This window comes from Columba livia, chromosome 6, assembly GCF_036013475.1.
Source record: "Columba livia isolate bColLiv1 breed racing homer chromosome 6, bColLiv1.pat.W.v2, whole genome shotgun sequence".
Classification (NCBI taxonomy): domain Eukaryota; kingdom Metazoa; phylum Chordata; class Aves; order Columbiformes; family Columbidae; genus Columba; species Columba livia.
The window spans coordinates 12,503,354-12,523,916 of NC_088607.1; the positions used below are offsets into that span (position 1 = coordinate 12,503,354).

Below are 20,563 nucleotides of genomic sequence, written 5' to 3' on the forward strand. Positions count from 1 at the left end.
CTTGGTGGACAATTCATCTGTGTGAGCACACAGCAACAGCTCCATCAAATGCTGTTGCATTGTGTAACAAATACAACCCCGTAATTACATTTTACTTCATACCAGCTGTGGAGCAAAGGCACACAGGATGCTTTCCATCTCTGACATAGTGGACCATTGAGCCCAGTGGACTAATGTGTGCCAGAGGCAGATATTATACAGGGTTGAGCAGAGAGACTAGATAGATAATTACGTACCTAAAAACTTATTTCTGCACACATCTTCCAGTTAGTTAAGGTCCCCTTACCCTCGTTGGGTGATGCTTTCTCTCCAGCATAATGCAGGGCAACATAATTAGTAAAGAAATATCAACAGGTTGCATAAAAAAAGTCCTCATATGTCAAGAGCTTTAGGACTGTTTCTCCAGCTTTTGCTCATGCCTGAAGTTTCCTTGCACGCTCCACATGACAGGAACATGACACGGCCATTCTGAAAGCATCTGCTCCTGTCTCTCTTCAAAAGGCGCTTTTGCCATGATGAAAAGCACCCTGTTGTTTTGTTTTTTTCAGGAAATCTCAGAGCTGCCTTGAAGATATTTCTGTTGAACCTTCAATGAAAACTAAACCTGCCCCTTCAGTAGCTGCCTCCTGCCTGAACTCTCACCTTGGCTTGCAAAGCGCAGGGCAAACCTGAGCTGACAGATGGTGCAGGGAAACCTTCCTGGGCTGTCCTTGGGGTGCGTAATTTATGAGTGGGTTTTCTCCCTTTGGATCATTTCTGCAGAACCCAGGAACCCTCAGGAAATACAATAATGGCCATATATACTTTTCCTTTGCTTTATTTTTTTCTTTCCATTTATTTTCCTTCCCTGTTAGTTTGCCAAAGCCACATAAATTAATGAACAATAACAGAAAAGGCCACAGACGCACAGAGAAAAAACGTTTCCTGCTTGCCAGGATGAGGAAAATGTTGGAGATGATAAGGATGACTGCAAGTCAGAGAGTGTGGTGGCTGCACTGTGGGGTTTGTAATTGTAAGTGGCCTTTCCATTTTGGGGGTCAGTGTGCTAAATTAAAAACCTACAAGAAGGCATTTAAGTTAGGTTAATGGGATGTTTGAATGTTAAATGGATTAAGGCAAATGATTTTTTTAAAAAATTTAAAGAGAAATGAGCCCCACTACTTTCCCAGGCTAGATTCTTACAAGATGTAAATCAGTATTATATACCAAAGCTCGAGGGAGCCTGTTCAGTTTTTCACTAGATGAAGGAATCCGTGCCATTGTACTTTTTCATGTATGTGTCTAGGAGCCACGTGCTTAGGTTGTTTGTTCTGTCTTTTCCCTTTTTCCCATTTTGAGGTTTAAGAATGAAATTATATAATTCCTTTCTTTCTCTGTTTATTTCCAGCCTATTAACTTTATCCTCCTGATTTTCATGTTCAACAAGTGGAATGGAAAGTTTCCTTTATTCATAGGGGATTTGGGGATGATATCCTGTTGTTTGAGGGGAGCAGATCCTGGGAGAGTTTTGTTTGGAATCACAACATTCAGGGCTATAATTTAATACAAAATGAGGAGGAAAATGTCTCAGCAGAGCTGTTTCAGAATTCACATTTGAAATGTTTGGTGGACGGTTAGTTTCCACAGCATGAAAAATATGCAATGGGAAAATGTTCCTACTGCTTAAAATCAAAATCATATTTTTTTCATCGAGGAAATACTTTGTTCCATCTCAGAAAGCAAAAAGCATTGCCCTCATGCTCAGAGGAAGCATGTTTTAAATTTTAAATTTTGGGAAGGGAAAGTCTTCACTGCAATAAAGCAGAGTAAATGTTTAAAATGATCTTTAAATCACTGCCCCTTCACACCACATCGCCAGGCAGGCTTGTTAGCTCAGTGCTGCAGAATTTCAAAGAGTGGTATTTCACATGCAGGACACAGCAACATTGTCTTGCTTTGGGCTGAAAAACTGTTATTAAAATAATATGATGTCTTCAGGGTCTTTTTGCTGAAGATATTTCCACATCACAAAAATTACCACTAGACACAGACAGTTAAGTGATTCTCATAATGGATAATCTTGGTAGAGGGAGCAAGGATTGAATGGGCCAAGATGGCTGAATAAGCCTAGAAATATAAGGTGGGACTACTTGTGATGAAGATCTTTCCAGGTCAATATTGTGGTTGAGATGGATTTAACCTGTTGTCATTTTAATTCTTTGTGATGAGTCCCTCAAAGCCAAGCTCACCAGACATGCTGATAATTCTGTAGACTTCTCAGAAAATATTTTTTTTAAGTCTTCCTATGAGCCATTCCTTGATGATTAATGATCATTTGAAGCTCTTCCTGTCCATCTACTTTTGGCCACCCATGACCTGTCTGCAACTTAAGATTTCTTGCTCATGTGTCAGATCAAGTTTGTATTGTAATATAAAGAGGAGAAAAGGCATCCTTCTATTTTCCAGTTTTATTTAATTGGTAACCATTTGCATTTACAAGACAAATGGTTTCCAGCGTCAAAGCTGATCTCCCGTGTGTGCTCCTGTGTGTGCTATGGGTGCATAATAAAGAAATCAAGCTGCTGTTTCAGGACTGCAACTAAACAGTGGGAAAGCAGTGGGGAACCCTTGTCATCTTCTACATTGTTTTCTCACCATTAGGTTTCACCGCCTGGTGCAACTTGTCTGCTCTCTCTAGTCCACCCTTCCCCTCCTCCACTCTTGTATAGGAGGGTCAAATTTTACATTTCACTAATACTAAAACAATCCTGAAAAGCTAATCTTAGTTTTAGGACCTTGTCTGCTAGCTATATTTAAAGGGATGACTTTGAATATGAATCTCTTTTGCCTAACTCCCAGTCTATTCTGAAAATGTCCTCTATCCAGAGCTTGCTATGAGATAAATTGTAAATGTGTGTCAGCAATCAGGTTGAGAATCGTTCAGTCTTTATTAGTAATAATCATCCTGCAGAGAGAAAGAAATGATTTGCAGCCTGCCTGTCTTAGAATATGCAAAGTCCCTGCTGCAAGGAATGATGTTAATTCATACTAAACCCAGCTGAGCACATGGCTTACCTTTTCTTCCACTTTTATTCATTTTAATAAAATAATCTACAATGAAGAAATTAAAGCTGGCTTTAAAACCTGGCATGCTTCTCTTGAAAATGCACAACAGCAGGTACCTTCTTGCTGAATTGGAATGAGAGCCACAGAGCAGATCTGGCTAATGCTATCCGAAAGGTCTTAGGTTTTGATACAGCTTGGACTGTACTTCCTAAGAGAGTAATAGAACATTGCTAAGCAAGGGTTTTATTAAAAATTGGAACATTCTCCAAGTGTTTCATTAGTGATTTTCATCTATGTTTTTATTATCTATAGAAATCTGAAAAAAAAAAAAGTTTTGGATTTTTTTTAAAGTAAAATATATGCTTCAACAAAATTTTGAAAAGAAGAAGAATCTTTTTTGCCTGCAATGCTATCAGTTGATTAGCCTCATCTTCAATGTGCTGATTTAGTACAGTTGAAGACCTAGTCCACTGCCTTAAAAAACATCCAAAGAATTTTCTTCTTGCAAATTTTCTGTTTTTCAGAAAAATTCTTTTTTTTTTTTTTTTTAATGTGTAATAAGCAAATGAAACCAGATTCAGGAAGTCTCCTGATATGAAGTAGGGAGATCATTTAGGGGAAAATAATAAATCACTTGTCTCATTCTTCTTTAGGCACCTGCTGGTAGCTACTGCTGGAGACAAAACTCTTGACAGACCTTCATCTAAACAGGTACAAACATTCCTATGTTTTAATCACACTATTAATACGAAAGATCTATAAAAAGAGATTAAAAGCCCCTTCCACAGCTTTGGAAAGCATGAAAACAGTTATGTGTGCCAAATATTTTGTTGCCAGTGTGTCTACTGATGTTGCATACGCTCCAATACAGAACGGAAAGAGGCTTTGGGGTAAGATTTCTAGCCCTTGCTGGTTGTGGTAGGAAGACAAACAAGGCCCAGTTGCAGGCTTTTTTTCCCTGAGACCTATTTCTAGTGGGAAAGTTTCTGTTTCTGGTGGAAAAACTGCAGCCCTTTTTAATGTTGTTTGAACCTCGGGGTTACTTGAGTACAAATAACCACTTAGCTGGGGCAGATCAGCTTCAGAGTTAGTCTGAGCATTGCCCTGTGCTGTGCAGCAAAATCGAGGGAGAAGGCTGAGAGGGACACAGGACATTTCCACACAGCAACAACTTGCCTGGACCATATCTTCATAAAGGTATGGTAAGTTGTATCTATATTCCATGTTCAGACCATTCCTCATCTTTTCTTCTGAAAACATATCCTCACAGAAATACAGAAGTGACTTTTTTTCAAGTGATGACAATGAGCCATGAGGCTTCTGAGGTAAAAGTGCATGTGTCTTACCCACTCAAAGCACTTATTCGGAAAGGTCAGGGGCCTTCTAAAACTTTTGGGCCCAAATCAATCTGTCTCAGGAAAACTGCTCCCCTCATCAGTCGATTGATGAGCTGCCCAATTGAAAAAAAAATACTCCTTCTGTCAGACATCACTGCTCACAATTCTTCTTTGCTTAATTTTAGACTCCCTGTTGTTCTTTGAAAGAATATTTTGATACCCAGAGTGGAGTTCAGATTAACTCACGTGCCCTGAGGAAACTGTGGAAAGTGAGCTTGCATCTCTCTGTGCAACAGTGAGTGGACACAGTCTAAAACTGTGCTTCTTTAACCCAGATCAATGGATAACTCGATTCTAATTCAGAGAATCATCACTGGGAAACTAGTTTTTAGCTTTTAAAATATCCTTTATGTTTTGTTAACTTTTAGGTTGGAATCTCAAGCACATAGGTAAAGAGACAGAGAAGCCTGGTATCCTTAAAATTAATCTTTTTAGAAATAACTTTTTTCTTGGTCTCACCGGCCCTCTCTTGTTAGTATCTGTTATAGTCTCCCCAGTTTTTCTTGCCTTGAGCCTCCAGACCCACAGAAGAGAACAGGGAACAGCAAGACTGCAGCTATTTATAACAATAATCCATTCCCAGGCTTCACTGCAGTAGTTTTAATCATCAACTATTGCCAGGCATCAAGATCAAAAAATATTTGATATTTGATTTGTTTGGGTTATAAAGAAGCCCTGAATGCCAAAGTGCTGTCGCTTAAACTGCAAAGCACAGTCCCCGCGTAAAGTAGAATGAACTTGTATTGCCCTCTCTGATCTGATTTGTAGCCGTCACAGGTCTTTAAAGTTATTTGATTTTAAATCAATTAGCCAGTTTTCACTAGGGGAAAGTATCTTTTTGCATTTAGTCCAATATCAATGTCATTTTCCTCCTAAAATATGACAAGGAACAGGCTGCTTCAGCACACTTTGTAACCAGTGTGAAGAGCAGGATAAGGAGAAGAGCTTCACAAAAAAGAAGAAAAAAAAAAAAAAAAAAGAGGGGTGGGAGGACTGAGAAACCATTTCAACCCCATCTTCCCATTTATAGAGACAAACATACAGATACAGAGAGATACAAATAGAGAAATGGGGACATGTATATGTCTCATAGAGACATATGAGACCTCTTGCTCAGCAAGCGTTGTTTATCAGTGCACTTGCAAGTATTGTGGTCACTGTGAGGATGCAGGGTATTCCAGACCTGTGTGTTCTTGGAGGACAGCAGCTCTGCTAACAAGAGAAAAGCATTTGTGGAGCTTTAATGCCAGCTTTGTTTCATCTTTCTATAGTCTGCCTAGGACTTTGCACAATGCCCAAGGATATATAGTTACCATAACAAACGGCTGGTAAATGTGTTACATGTACAATATTTTGAACTGACACCAGAAAGTAAAATGTACTCAAGAGAAAACAGACATGGCAATTGCAAATTTCTAAAGGCTAAAGCTGGTCTAAGAAGTAGACATCAAAGAAGTTGACCTGTTTTGCTGAGTGTCATGATAGAACACAGCTGCTGTATTCCCTACTTGTAGCTGGATGCAGCAACTAGATGGACACTGTGAATATTAATGGAGGGAGAGTAGAAAGAGTAAAATGTTCCTCTGTACAGGGAAGAGCAGAGGCATTTTGATGGAATAACAAGGACGTTGCAAAACTAGGAGCTGAGACAATTGCAAGTCCATATGAGGAGATGCAAAAATTGTGAATGAATACTTTGTGAGTGCTGGTCTCTTCAAAGAAAGATATACAGGCTTTTAGAATGGCTTTTTTTTTTTTCCCATCAAAAAGGAGATACTGGGAAAAGCTGCCTCTGGGATGTCTGTGATTATGGTTTTTATCTGCCTGCCCACCCAGCTGCAGTATTTCTGGACTGTACATGCAAGTTCCAGGGGGTAACAGTACTCCACAGTTTAGATCCCTCCTCAGGGTACTGAACGATCTAGTTATTGATTGCTTCCTTGACTCTTTGCCAATAGCTTGTAATGTAAAATATTGGAAATGGATGTAGGAATTCTGTCATACACACTGAACTGTAGTTATACCTTTATTTTTGCAATCTCATAAGAAAACAGATTAGATCTGCCACTGTATGACAACTCTTACTAGGAATGTAACACATAGGCTTAAACTGGGCCATTGCAATGAGCAAAGAGGGCTCCGTTCCTGCATTGTGGGGGAAAAATAACAGAACCCCCCACCCTCCAAACAGACACGCAAAAAATGCAAACAAACAAAATCAACCCACAAACAAAACCAAAACCACAAAAAAAAACCACCTCGCAGAAAAACACAATATCAGTCAGAGGTAAAGGCATTTTCTTCAGCCAAGGTGATGTCAACCTTCAAATGAACTGCTGCTTCTGAACCCTTAAAGCATATCGCATTAAACCCACCTACCTGTGGCAGTATTGGTGGCAGTTCAAAAATTTCCAGACTACCCAAATACTGTTGCCTTCTGGGAAAGAACATTTTGATGTTGCCAAGCACAATTCAAGATGCAGATCTCATGTATAAATTCATAGTAAAGCACTGTAACATTTCTCTGTTGTCCTGAGTGGTGCAAAAATTTTTGGACAAGGGTCCCTCTCTGAAGTGTTAATCACAGCTCTATTCCTAAATGACACATGGAATCATAAGAGTTTCATGGGCTTGCAGGATACATTGTGACCATTTAACACAAAAGGCTTCTTTCAGTTCTAAGAGTATGAGATCCAACTTCAGTTAATGCACAGACCATTTACCAGCACTCAGTAAATACATCAGGCTGGAGTCTTCCATGACAGAGGTTCGGATACGCAGTACAAAACTTGCTGGTATTATACATTTGCAGCCCTGTGTATCCAAAGAGAATTAGTCTCCATTTTGTTAATCACAAATGAGCTGCAGAATGAATGCCTGCAATGAGATTCCTATAATTGTGGTTCAACAAAAGGGCAAAAATATCTGCTCAGTTGCCCACTTTGCACAGACAGTTTCCCAGCCGTGCTATCAGGGCTACGGCAACAAGGCTGCCTGGTGGTGCTAAAACCACAGCCACATAGAAAGTCTTTTTGAAAATAAGGCTAGATCTTTTCTGGGAATCAACACACCCCAAATACAGCCCAGCTTTCTCCTCGATCATTTAACAGACTTTTGCATTATATTCAAGGCAACTCGTCAAGAGGTCACACTTCATCCAGTAGACAGGATGGTAAGGTACATTGCCGAAATCTCTTCCTTAACGTGACAGGCAGGTAGGACCTTGAGATGGCAACTGAAGGCTGCAGGGAGGGGTGGTGAAGTTTGGGTTGATTTTCCATTTGCTTTTAACTCTCACAGTAACTCTTCAGACTCGTCCTACTTTCCTCGCTCTGTTGCAGCAGGGAATGAAAGCCTTTGTAAAATTTCCCCCTGTACTCTGTCCCTGAGCTCTCACTGATCTCTGAAAACTTGGCAGAGCACACATCTGCCTTAGATGCTGGGGTTTCAAGGCACTGCCTTTTGCCAGAGCTACGACTTCTCTGCTGTGCACCTGGGACAAGGGCTTTTTCCAGTCCAGCAGTTTCATTCTGAAAGGTCTCAGTGCTGAGGACTCTTGCTAGAATGATCTTTCTTCCTAGGTTTTATTTAGGAAGCTGCAACTCATACCTTTCAGTTTCTGAAACTAATATTGGAGGAGGGCATGTTTGTTTTGGAGAAAAGGTAATAGAGTTGTTAATTTGGGCTTGTAATTATTCGTGATTAGCACAATTTTGCCTTTTTTTTCCCCCACTCCTACTTATTTAGTTATCAGATCCAATTACAAACCCAAATTACCAACCCTAATTTTCACTAACAGTTACTCAGACATGAATAACAATGAAACTGAAGCAGCAGAAGGGTCAGGGAAGGCTGGATAACCCAGCAGGAGCTGAATCAATACTTGATAAATTCTTCATCTAATAGTCCATACTAAACCTTGTCCTATATTGACAAACCTACACAGTTAGCAATAGATTAAAATCAGTGGAGTCTGAAGGAACCTGCAATCACAGCTCTGACTGCAGGCCATCGTTACAGAGTGTTTAGTTCAGTGACAACTGCAACTCCACTCTTCCAGCACCACCTCTCCTCTTACCACTGAAATCCCATTTACATAAAATACAAGTTCAGCTGCGTTGATGTAACCGTCTGGTGAAACACGTTGTTCTCTGATCAGTCACTCGAGGAACTCATCCAGATTAAAAATAAACCTTAAAAAAGTGGTGAAGGAAGGAATGGTTATTTTAAGCCAGCTCAAGTCTGTGATCTAGATAGCCTCTTAGAGGATCACGATGAAGAGAGCTGTGTCGGAGTAGAAATACATGGCCAAGGGTGGGAATGAGGTGACAAGGTAGCAGGCACTTAGGTGAGGAACAGGAGGATGCGGTGCTTAGGGGAGGAGCAGGGGAACAGCTAAAATCAGAACAGCTGCCAAGAGCAACACTTCTACAACCGCAGCCTCTGGAGTGGGCAGACCCACAGGCAGGAGGTGTTACAGCTTTCACTTCATAAAACACAGAAAACAATTGATTTTTCTTTTAAGCGTTTATACCTCTGAGCGAACAAAGAAAAAACATAAGTCAGTTTAAGCTGTCAAAAAGGTGTGTATTTTTCGAACTGGAATCCCCTCGCTAAAGAATAACTCATAGTTTATTTTTAAAGTTTTGTTTTCTGGGATTATTGTAAAGATTAATTAGCAGAAGATATGTAATTGCTATTTCCAAAAGAAGAAATGGAACCTCTGCAGAAACGTTGAGTCAGCACAGCAGGGCTCTTGTCAAGTTATTTTCACTTTTTGCTTTTTTGATGGAAATGATTCACCCAAAACACCCATAATTTTTGAGTTGATTCAGTCTCTAGCTGCTCATCTGATAATGTTTCTCCCTGCTTAAGGTAAAATGTACTGATGGACAGTAAGCATCATCTGAACTGAGAAAAGAAATATAGGGTATAAAACCCAACAAATCACCCCATGACAACTGTGTATGAAGGAGGCAAATGTAGGAAAAGGCAGATGTCCTAGATAACAAAATGCTTATCCCTGATTAATCCAGGGGTAAAGTAGTCATTCCTGGGACACAGCTAGAACAGTTTGAGCGTATATCTTGTATTTGCAGGCTTTAGGTTTTCAGATTCTAATGAAAACAGCTTTTCTGGCACTGAGTTAACCCACTTGCATATCCACAACCTAAGCCACTGCTTAAGCTTATGTCAGAGACCAGTGAGACTATCAGTAGTCAAATCCAGATCTCCTGAGTCTCATTTCCATTTGTGAATACTAAAAGACTAAGCTTCTCTGCAAGTTATCTGGTTATTTTAATAGGCTCTTAAAAATGGAGAACAACAGCAAGAAGATTTAGGAGGAAATTGTAAACCTTGTTTGTATGACAGCAATAGCATTAGCATGATACAGCTTTACAAGGCAAAAATACCATCCAATCATCAGGATGAATAACTGAGAATTTGGCTTAATTTTTTCCATGCAGGAACCACTTTTATGGTAGTATCCTACCATAAAAAGTATCCACTGACCCATTATAACATTTCCTTTTTTTGTTTGCTTGTTTTGTTTTATTTTGGACTAATATATTCATGCCTCAAAGAAATCTAGTTTATCGTGGTTTTCATTTGGAGGTGTTTCTTCCTTCTTGATAATGTGCATGCTTTGCAGTATCCATCAAAAGGCAGAGCTGACAGTTAAACAAATCCAGGCCTGCCTTCATCATGAAACTCTCTGTCTTCCTGTCATTCTTTGCCACATGGTGTTAGCAGAGTATGGGAAACAGTTGTGCTATCTTTTCCTCTTTTTTTGGCTGTGATATCAGAATACATTTCCTTGAATGTCTGCTTTATAACTTTAACATGCATCACCTCATTGAAGGGTCTTGATCCTGATCCAGGGTCTGCAGTGGTTTTTCATCTGGTTCAAACCCAATGTTGACAAAGGAGAGAAAGGCACAGTGGCACCAGTTCTCATTGGGAAAGAGATGTACACAAGAGCTCTGTGTGACTTTTTCCTGGGTTCACTGGGAAGAAGGGACTGGACACCTTTGCCTTCTTTGTCTCTGTCTACTCTGCCGGAGGCTGTCCTGGGGAGCCCTGTACCCCTGAGACCCCGGATGAAGCCAGGTCAATGGAGGAGTTTGCTTTAGTCAATGAGGACTGGGTTAGGGAGCAATTAAATAGTCTGGACATCCATAAATCCATGGGTCCAGATGGGATGCATCCGCGGGTGCTGAGGGAGCTGGCTGAAGTCATTGCTGGACTGCTCTCCATCATCTTTGCCAAGTCTTGGGAAACGGGAGAGGTGCCCGAGGATTGGAGGAAAGCAAATGTCACTCCAGTCTTCAAAAAGGGCAAGAACGAGGACCCAGGTAATTATAGACCGGTCAGCCTCACCTCTGTCCCTGGGAAAGTAATGGAACAGCTTATCCTTGGTGCCATCTCAGGGCATATCAAGGATAAGAGGGTTATTAGGGGCAGTCAGCATGGCTTCACCAAGGGTAAGTCATGCTTGACCAACCTCATAGCCTTTTATGAGAATGTAACAAGGTGGATGGATGACGGCAGAGTGGTGGATGTGGTCTACCTTGACTTCAGTAAAGCCTTTGACACAGTCTCCCACAGCATCCTCACAGCTAAGTTGAGGAGGTGTGGTCTAGACAATAGAGTAGTGGGGTGGGTTGCAAACTGGCTTAAGGAGAGAAGCCAGAGAGTGGTAGTAAATGGTGAGGAGTCTAGTTGGAGGCCAGTATCCAGTGGAGTGCCTCAGGGATCAGTGCTGGGGCCAATATTATTCAATATATTCATTAACGACTTAGACGAGGGAATTGAGTGTACTATCAGCAAGTTTGCTGATGACACTAAGCTGGGAGGGGTGGCTGACACGCCAGAAGGCTGTGCTGCCATCCAGCGGGACCTGGACAGGCTGGAGAGTTGGACAGGGAATAACGTAATGAAATTTAACAAGGGTAAGTGTAGAGTCCTGCATCTGGGCAGGAACAACCCCAGATTCCAGTATAGGTTGGGAAATTAGGTATTACAGAGCAGTGTAGGGGAAAGGGACCTGGGGGTCCTGGTGGACAACAGGATGACCATGAGCCAGCACTGTGCCCTTGTGGCCAGGAAGGCCAATGGCATCCTGGGGTATATTAAAAGGGGGGTGGCTAGTAGATCGAGAGAGGTCCTCCTACCCCTCTACTCCGCCCTGGTGAGACCACATCTGGAATATTGTGTCCAGTTCTGGGCCCCTCAGTTCAAGGACAGGGAACTGCTGGAGAGGGTCCAGCGTAGGGCAACCAAGATGATTAAGGGAGTGGAGCACCTCCCTTATGAAGAAAGGCTGGGGGAGCTGGGTCTCTTTAGTTTGGAGAAGAGGAGACTGAGGGGTGACCTTATTAATGTTTATAAATATATAAAGGGTGAGTGCCATGAGGGTGGAGCCAGGCTCTTCTCGGTGGCAAACAATGATAGGACAAGGCGTAATGGGATCAAGCTGGAACACAAGAGGTTCCACTTAAATTTGAGAAGAAACCTCTTCTCAGTGAGGGTGACAGACACTGGAACAGGCTGCCCAGGGAGGTTGTGGAGTCTCCTTCTCTGGAGACATTCAAAACCCGCCTGGACATGTTCCTGTGCAACCTCACCTAGGCGTTCCTGCTCCAGCAGGGGGATTGGACTAGATGATCTTTTGAGGTCCCTTCCAATCCCAAGCATACTGTGATCTCATTCCCCTCACCCCAAATTGTGTTTCTTCAAGCCTTTCTCTTTCCAGTGAAATGAGAACAGGCTGTTCCAGGATGCAGCTGCCAGGAGGGAAGCTGTGAACCTGCCGGCCAGTTAACAGTGCAAGTAAAAAGTTTCTGGACTGTGTCTGGCCTGACTCCAGTTCAGTGGATTTTGGCTCATTGAGAAAGATCATCTGCTTCTGCCTTCTCTCTGCCCTACCCCATCTTATTTGAACAGCAACCCCAGGCTAATGAGAAAAAGGCTTATTAGACTTTGTTTCTTACATGTAACCCGTGTCTAGGAAATAATATTGAAAATTGTGAGATACTGAGGTGTTCTCTCAATATTTGCATTTTATAATTGTTTCTCCAAAGAACTGGGCAGGCGGGACTTCTCCGATGGGGCTGTGGTCATCTACCCTGTGACTTGTGAGAAAGGACAGAATATTAATCAGGTTCATCCCAGTCCCCTCAGCACGTCATTTACTGTCTCTCTGTTCATTGCTCATTTACAAAAAAACTCTCAGAATGAGTGATTGGAAGGAGCTGGCAGCCAGGGAGGAACGTGGGGGAAGTTTGCACACCAACACAGCAGGCTGGGAGCAAAAATGCTCTCTGAAAACGTGTCTATTTGCATATATGATAGACCTGTCCCTCAAAGCCAGAGGACTCCAGTTTTATGTCACTATAAGCAGAAGTGGGTTCCAGCCTGTAATCCTCTGAAATTCAGACTGAGCTGTGCAGTCTGCAGGAGCTGAGGGACTGGCGGAAGAGAGCTGAAAAATGCCTTTTTTTTACTCCAGATCCACTCGTGATGTTAGTGGGAATCATGGAGATGTACTGTCTGATCTCTTTAGTGGGAGCAGTATGGCTCCGTCTTATTTCACAGGACAGAGATGAAAAGCATAGAGAAGCACTGGAGGGTGCAGAGAATTCTCTGGGAATTATACTTCAATAGAAAACAATACAGGTAGTGTCTTAAAAAGCTACCGTTCCTGTATTGACGAGATTGCTAATTGCAATGTCACTGAAAATGGAATCCTGATGACTTTTGTTAACAATGGTCCAGAAGCACAGGCATGTCCCACTGCTCAGCTGAGCAGTCCTTACTTGCTACGGTGTAGAAGTTGGAGGCAGTTGCTGCTTGAGTCCACATGCAACAGAGACGACGTTGTTTCTGTCAGGAGCTCTGCTGGTCCCTGTTAAGCAGGAGCTTGGTTTAGTCCATGTGGCAGAGACGTTACACACATCAGAAATGGCCAAAGCACAACTCTTAATAAGAGCAACTTCTCCGTCTGTAGGTGCACTTTTAATGAGATGACATGTTCCTTTGCTGCATCAACATAAAGCTCTGCTCTTTGCAGCAGCACAAAGCATCTCAACTAACAGTAGTTTGTGAGGACCACTGTAACTCAAGTATATTCCTGCTACAAAGTCATTTCAGAGACATGGTCTTATAGTTGGGAGAAAAAGGCTGAGATAATTTATCTGTACAGTGTAGTTGAGGAAACTGAGGCACAGGGAAGTGAGGGATATTGCTTTGGATATCCAGAAAGATGTGAAGTCTTTTAAGGTGCTAGCACAGCAGTGGATTCACTAACATTCATTTCATGAATCTACCAGAACTATTAAAACTGGAGTCACACACAATGAACCCTCCCAAAAAATCCAGCAAGTGGTGACAGTAAAAGATAGTCAAGGGTGACAATGAAAACAGAGGCAAGACCTCCGCACTCTTAGAGATGGAGTATTCCAACTTAAAACAGTGTCCTTCAAGCCTCAAACCATGAAAAAAAGCTGTAACTGTTCTTCTGCTCAGCTGTCAACACCACCTTATTAGCACTGAACAAATCACTTGTGCCAGTTTGACAAACCTCATCTCTTTTTTTTTCACCAGCTTGTGGAGATTTCCTCAGCCTTATGCATTATTCAGACAAGCAAGCCCCTGGAGGGTTTTAAATCCAAGGTTTGATGGCCAAGAGCTCTCTGTATCTGAATTGAGTTGAGAAGCAGATATTGGCTGGGCACGATGGAGCACATGGCAATGGGTTCATCGCTGTGACTGGCTGAATGGCTCAGGTGCAAGAGCTTTTGTGGCTTAATGATTCTTTCCTGGGGTATTTTCCTATCAGAAAAACTGAAAGGGACAAAAGAGCTGTGGTCATTTCAGATGATGGTTTGTTGGGGTTTGCTTATGTTATGCTCTCAAGTTTTCGCCTAAGCCCACTCTCCTGGGACCCTGTGTCAAAGCCTCATACTTGTGCCTCTATCTATCCGTCTATCTGCCCATCTACCCACTTTTAAATGCTTCTAAAATTACTTTAAAATGTACATATTTTAAAATACTTGGTTATGAAGCAGGTCATCCTAAAGCCACTTCAGCCAAGAGAAGCAGCTATGAATGTCAGTCACATCAAAGCAGCATTGATTTGATCCCACAGGGAATTGTTTGGTGTCTGTAATAGTGGTCTCTAATGGAGGGAAGAGGCCTGAGGAGCCCTGAGTTCAAGGATGCACATTGCTCAGTGGGAATAATTCCCACAACTGAAACTGACCCAGATGGTGGATTATTAAATGCTGAGAAGAGCAGGTTTGAGGATGATGCAGGTTAAATACACCACCTGGATGCATGCATGAATGAAAGGACATTGGGGATTTGTTTGTAGAGACAGTGTTATACATGTACTGAAAAAGGGCCAGAAGTAATTCAGTAGCTTATGGTGTTGTTTGCCTTTGGGATGTGGATATAAATCCATCTCTCTAAACTACTCTTAAAATTCAGACATGGCTGGAAGTCACAAGCACTTCAATCTGTTTGCATGGATTTTTAATTCTGGGGAGCTGCGCACTGTAAGCATTAGAGAAGCCAGGTTTGGCCAGCTCCTGAAGCCACTCGGCAAAAGCCATGCACACCAGCTGTGTCCACCCTCTCCAATAACACGGGTTAAAATTATTCAGCATTAAAAGACCATCTAAGTGCTGCTCTGCTCTCTGACTCATTATGCTGTGAACTGTTTGCTCCTGTACAACATTAAGCACACAAGCCTGTTGGCAAGAAGCAAAAACTACCAGTTTTCCTGCATAATAATAAGGTGATCCTGAAAGCAGTTCTGCGCTTGTCAGTGGGTGTATGTTCCTGTGCACACACTTAGGGCACAGAATCTCTCTGACACCACGTCCCACCTTGCTAGCAAAGCATAGCTATTTCAGTCTCTAAGGGTCTCCTTCCAAAGTGCTTTAAGTTGTCTGCCTGTCCAATTTATGTAGGCACAGTGATTTCATGGTGAGTGAGATGGGTATGAATAGATGTCACGTTTTGCCGTTTCTCAGCTGTTAAAACACCCCCCCCCCTCCATTTTAAAGCGCCCTAGATGGGACGTGGAAGACATCAGCTCTCTCGCATAGCTTACACCAATACTACAGAAAAATCAGGGTCAAAGCTCTTTTGTACTCTTTTGGAGCAAAACTGATTATTTACTACTTCTTTCTTTCTTTCTTTTTCTTTTTTTTCATTGAGGTTCTTCGTTTCTGACCACAGCTTCTTCAGCCTTCTTAGATAACTCATTTATCTTTTTGGTTCTGAAAGAGAATTATGGGTGACACTGCAATAATTTTCAGAAGGGATCACATCAGAGTTCCACCCCAAGGCTTCACCTTGGGGACATTGGCACTGCATTCCTGTTTCCACTATTGCTCTGACAGAAAGATTGTATACTTTCACCTTCCCAGCTGCACAGTCTTCAGAGCTAATGCTGCTACGTATGTGGAAAGAAGCTAGCGATTTTCAGTGAGAAATAACACAAAAAAGTTTGCTTTCCTGTACCCAGACCAGCCTTCTAATATGATCCAAGCAGCCTCAGGGCACATGAAACACATTCTCATCATCATAGTAGGAAAACGACGATTTGGCAGGCCGCAGCATGGCCCTCTCATTATATCAGGCACTTTGAGCTGAAACCTGGAGTTCAGAGGAGGCTCGGAGGAGTCCTCAGCTGTGTATATGGCCATTTCAGTTGAGATGGTGCCCCCTCTAAACCGTGTAGCCAGGAGGTGATGTGCATCAGCTGCTGGAGATGGCCATGCTGTCTGCCTCCTGAGAGTATTTGCCTTTGGGAGCTGAAAGACCTTTGCAGCAAGGCCTCATGTTGTCAGATCATGGGCAGAGTAACTGTGGTGTCATGTGGGTATAGAGACCCTGCTCAGGTCTGCCTTGGGGAGTAAAACCTGAGCTGCTTCCAGATGCTTTGTAACTGTGGGTTTTGCAGTGGTGCAGCTGAACACCCGGATCCAATGGCTTTTTAACAGAGCCAGCACAGGCATTTGGTTCAGAGGCTGTGGAAACTGCTGAAGGAGAAAGAGGACTTGTCTGGACGGGTGGGATGGCTGGTGGTGGACAGGAGCAGTGTGGGAATGTGTTTCATTGCTGGGACCAGCATCCCAGAGGAAGCCATCTTCACACCTGAGCACTCTCTACAGAAAGTCAGGTGGATAGTTGGTTGTGGAAGATATACAACATACCCCAGCAAAGGAGCCAACAAGATCCTTTCATCAGACACAGTCAGATGTACGTCTCAAAAACTTGTTTTGTAGCTGTGTATTAGAGGTTTTCCCTTTTGCTCCTTCCTAACTTTCTAATTAGGGACCTAAATTGAATTACAACGTTATCATACTACCCTAATAGCACATATTTCTGTCGGTGTCATGCCTGCATAAGTTTTATTTCTGGCACCTTGTCCAACAAGACTGAATGAATTGAATTCAGGAGAGCAACCACTGCTGGATTGTGCTCCTTCAAGTGATTTTTACAGAGTAGTTATTTTTAAACATGAATCTGAGATTCTGTTCACTTCTGTGTTCAGCAGCTAACCGCTTTAAGGTGCCAAAACACTTGTATAACGTCCACAAGCTTTGAATTTTTAGTGCTAAGATGGGGATAATGAGAGTCTTTTCCTGCCTTCATCTGGCTTGTCAATTTAAACAGTATGCTGTTTGAGACAGGGACTTCCTTTTACTATGTGTACACATAGGCACTGTACAGTGCCACCAGTTGTCCTAAAACATAAATATTATAGCAAGGATTACCAGCTAATACCATTACATACAATTACATATTCCTTCCTAAGAGGAAAAGCACTCCAGAGTGTTTCAAGAAATATGGTACAGCTACATATGAGGCACTGCTTCTTCATGAAAAAGAGACTGCAAATAATATGAGCTTATTTCAAACTTTAATTTTCACTGAGATCACATTTTCCTGGTACAATCGTTTTTTGGGAACTGGTAATGGTTTGGACCTGATAGAAGTGGATCTGCCCAGAGTCTGTATGTGATCACCACTGGCCAGAGGTTTAGAAGTACACAGAAGGTGTGTGGCCAAGACTGAAATGAAGGCAAGATTGCCTTACCTCATTTTTCCCTACAATTTTCAGAAGGAACAAAGCCAAGAGAAAAAAAAAATAGGGAGTAGGGGTTGGGAGGGGGGTGCAAAAATAAAAGAAAAGGGAAGAAAACGCAGGCCTGAAACATAGCTGCTTTGTGGTCTTGAATTATAGTTGGAAAAGAAGAAATTATGTAGTAAAGTTGATGAAGTTTGTATTTATAGAAGTGTACAGAAATTTAAGCTAATTAGCTCTGTCTGGGCATCCCATTAATTTTAAACAGTTGCTTCCAGCAATGTGGTTCAAAGGCTAGAGATGAGACACACAGAAGCAGGAGACTTTGCAGCTGTATGAACAGAAAAAGCTACTTCCTAGTTTCCTTTGAGCTGAGCTGTGACTTGTGCATTGTTCTCCATTCTCTCCTCGGAGCTGAAGCAGCAAAACCTGGCAGCAAAACAGAAAGCCAGCTAGAGAATATAGTGAGTCACAAAATGGAGTGAAGCAAAGCTAAGAATGATAGAGACTGGTGAAGCAAGGAGCAGCTAGCAAAAAAACAGACCATGCAACAGAACAGATGAGCTTAAATCAGGTCTTGTTATCCAGCAAAACCTAAAATGAGAAACTATGATGCACAGTTACTTCAAGAGAGTAGAAGAAATGGCTTAGCAGTTGTCCGTCCAAAGGATAGTTAACCATTGTTGGTATAGTTAAAATTTAGGAGCTAGTTATTGCTAATCTGTTCCTCTTCTTTGTTATATTTTTTTCATTTTCTTCCTCTTAGAATTACTGTTTGTTTAGTCATCCATACCATGTATTTGTAAGTAAATTACCTGAGTATAAAAGTTTATCATCCCCCTTCTCAAAGCAGGGTCAGCTAGACCGAGTTGCCCAGGACCAGGTTCTGAACACCTCCAGGGATGAAGCCTCTACAGCCTTTCAGGGCAACCTGTGCCAGTGTTTGACCACCCTCGCAGTGTCCTTGCAGAAGTAACATGTGTAAGTATCTTGCAGTAAAATAATTTAATACTTCCTCTGGTCAAAAATTACCTTCATTGTCTTCAGATGTCCTCTATCACGCATCCTGAGGTAATTTTAATTTACAATGTAATGATAGAGAAGACAGTTTTCTTCTAAGTTCTTAATTCCCACCTGATGTTTCAAATCTTTTTACCTTCAATCTGATCTCGATCAGTGGTCTTTTGAGGAAAGAAGGATGTAGCTTGCTGCCAAGGCATGATATCCTCTGCCCACCCACAAATGCTCCATCTGCCCTGCGGCACAGTTCACATAAATGAAAGCTGCTATTTGGAGTATCTCATCTATCTTATCTTTTTTCCTTTCCACTTAATTGATTTCATAAAAATTCCTTGATTACTTTCTTTCTTTTCATTGGACTAATTATCAATAGTACATAATCATAATTATGGCAGATTACTTCATTGTGTATCATTTGGATCCTTTCTTAAAAGTATTACTTATAGTCACAGCATAAAAAAAAATCTATCTGTATTTACAGGCTGCATTGAGTTACTTTAGTGTATGTTTGAGGGGGTAAAAGTGCTTCATAAACAAGCCAAGAGCTGGTTAAGCATCCAATTCTTTGGAGTGTAGCCAAGAGCCTGGATTGTACTTTCATATTGCTCCTTGTAATCACAGATTGATTCTTCAGGATCAGAAGGACCTATCCAGGCTGACCTGAATACCAAAACTACAACATTTCATTGATATTGCTAACTGATAAGTAATTAACCAACACAAAACTTGTATTTAGACCAAGCATATCTTCTACAAAGACATACTTCACAATAAGGTACCTAATCTTCATTTCCTTGGTTGTATATTTCTCTAATCCTCCATCATACTACTAATAATCTCTCCGCTGGGTCATTACATGCACAAGTTTAATGTTTTTCAGCTTGAACTTATACATCTAAGATGACCCCAACCAAGGATCTAAGAAAGGCATAACCACTGTCTGTAAAAAGAAGGTGAAAACTTCTTCCCTAATAAAACCACCAATTGTTAATCTCCCCTGTTAATGCATTTTGACTTTGTTGAGGATGTGTTGGCTTCCCTGGTGTAAAGAGTTACCTTAAACAGAAGATACTTAGATCTCTCTGAATCACTATTAACCACTGACTTGAAAGGCTTAGCTGTCATTTCTCTGTGCTGCTGAAATGAGTTTTCTCACACAGGCTTTAACCATTTATTCCACCATCTCTCTGAGAAAACTGTTTATTCTATTGTCTCTCCTCCTGGAGATTAAGCACTTTCAGGTCTAGAGAACTACAAAGAAGGAGAGCTTTTCTTCTTGTTGTTATTTGGGGTTTTGCAAATGAAGATTTACAGCCTGTCTGTTATAATAGGTTGGTTTCTTAAACAACTGTCACCAAGGACTGGAACCCTCATGTAACTCTCTGGGTGTAAGAGACTTACGTGTTCCACTGATCATTCATTTTTGGTTTAGGCTTAATTTTCATTCCCTGATTGGGTGACAAACTCATTTCCAAATAAGACAGTAAGGAGTATCAAGAAAGGCTGTTCAGGTAGAAACTCTTCTCCCTTGCACGTGTCATACTCTAAGCTAGGTAATGGTGCTGCTGCAGAAACTCAGTGTTTGCAGGAAAATGATAAAGAGTAACCAGAGTAAAACAGGACATAGACATCTTGATTTAGCTGAGGCAAACCTGCAACAGAGAGGATTTTATTAATGTTCCTGAGATAATATTGGAAAGATAGTTTGACTCCAGCTTTTTCCAAAACCAAATATTGTCTGTGTCTCCAACTCAACTCCCATTCCTGGAGTCACATCATGACAACAACAGAGACTTTGACCCAGATATGTTGAAGCAAATGACTTATTGCAAGGTCATCCCCTTACCACATGGCCCAGGGAGTACCCTCCCTCTTTTCGTTTTCGTTTGTAAAGCTGGTCACCCTGAAAGTGTGACTGTGTTCTTCAATCAAGCACAGAGCAACAGCTCTTCAGTGGTTTTATCTACAAATCCCATAGCAGGGGTAAGGCTGAGCTCAC

At 41.7% G+C, this 20,563-nt stretch overlaps 1 long non-coding RNA gene across 1 annotated transcript in view; it reads left to right on the top strand.

The window, feature by feature from the left end:
* The first annotated feature begins 207 nt into the window (after positions 1-207).
* LOC110363319 (uncharacterized) overlaps positions 208-20,563 on the top strand; it is a 29,089-nt gene continuing 8,733 nt past the window's right edge. Inside the window, exons 1-3 of the long non-coding RNA XR_002421303.2 lie at positions 208-715; positions 3,699-3,756; positions 18,395-18,525. This is a non-coding gene — a long non-coding RNA (uncharacterized LOC110363319). The remainder of the gene's footprint in view (positions 716-3,698; positions 3,757-18,394; positions 18,526-20,563) is intronic.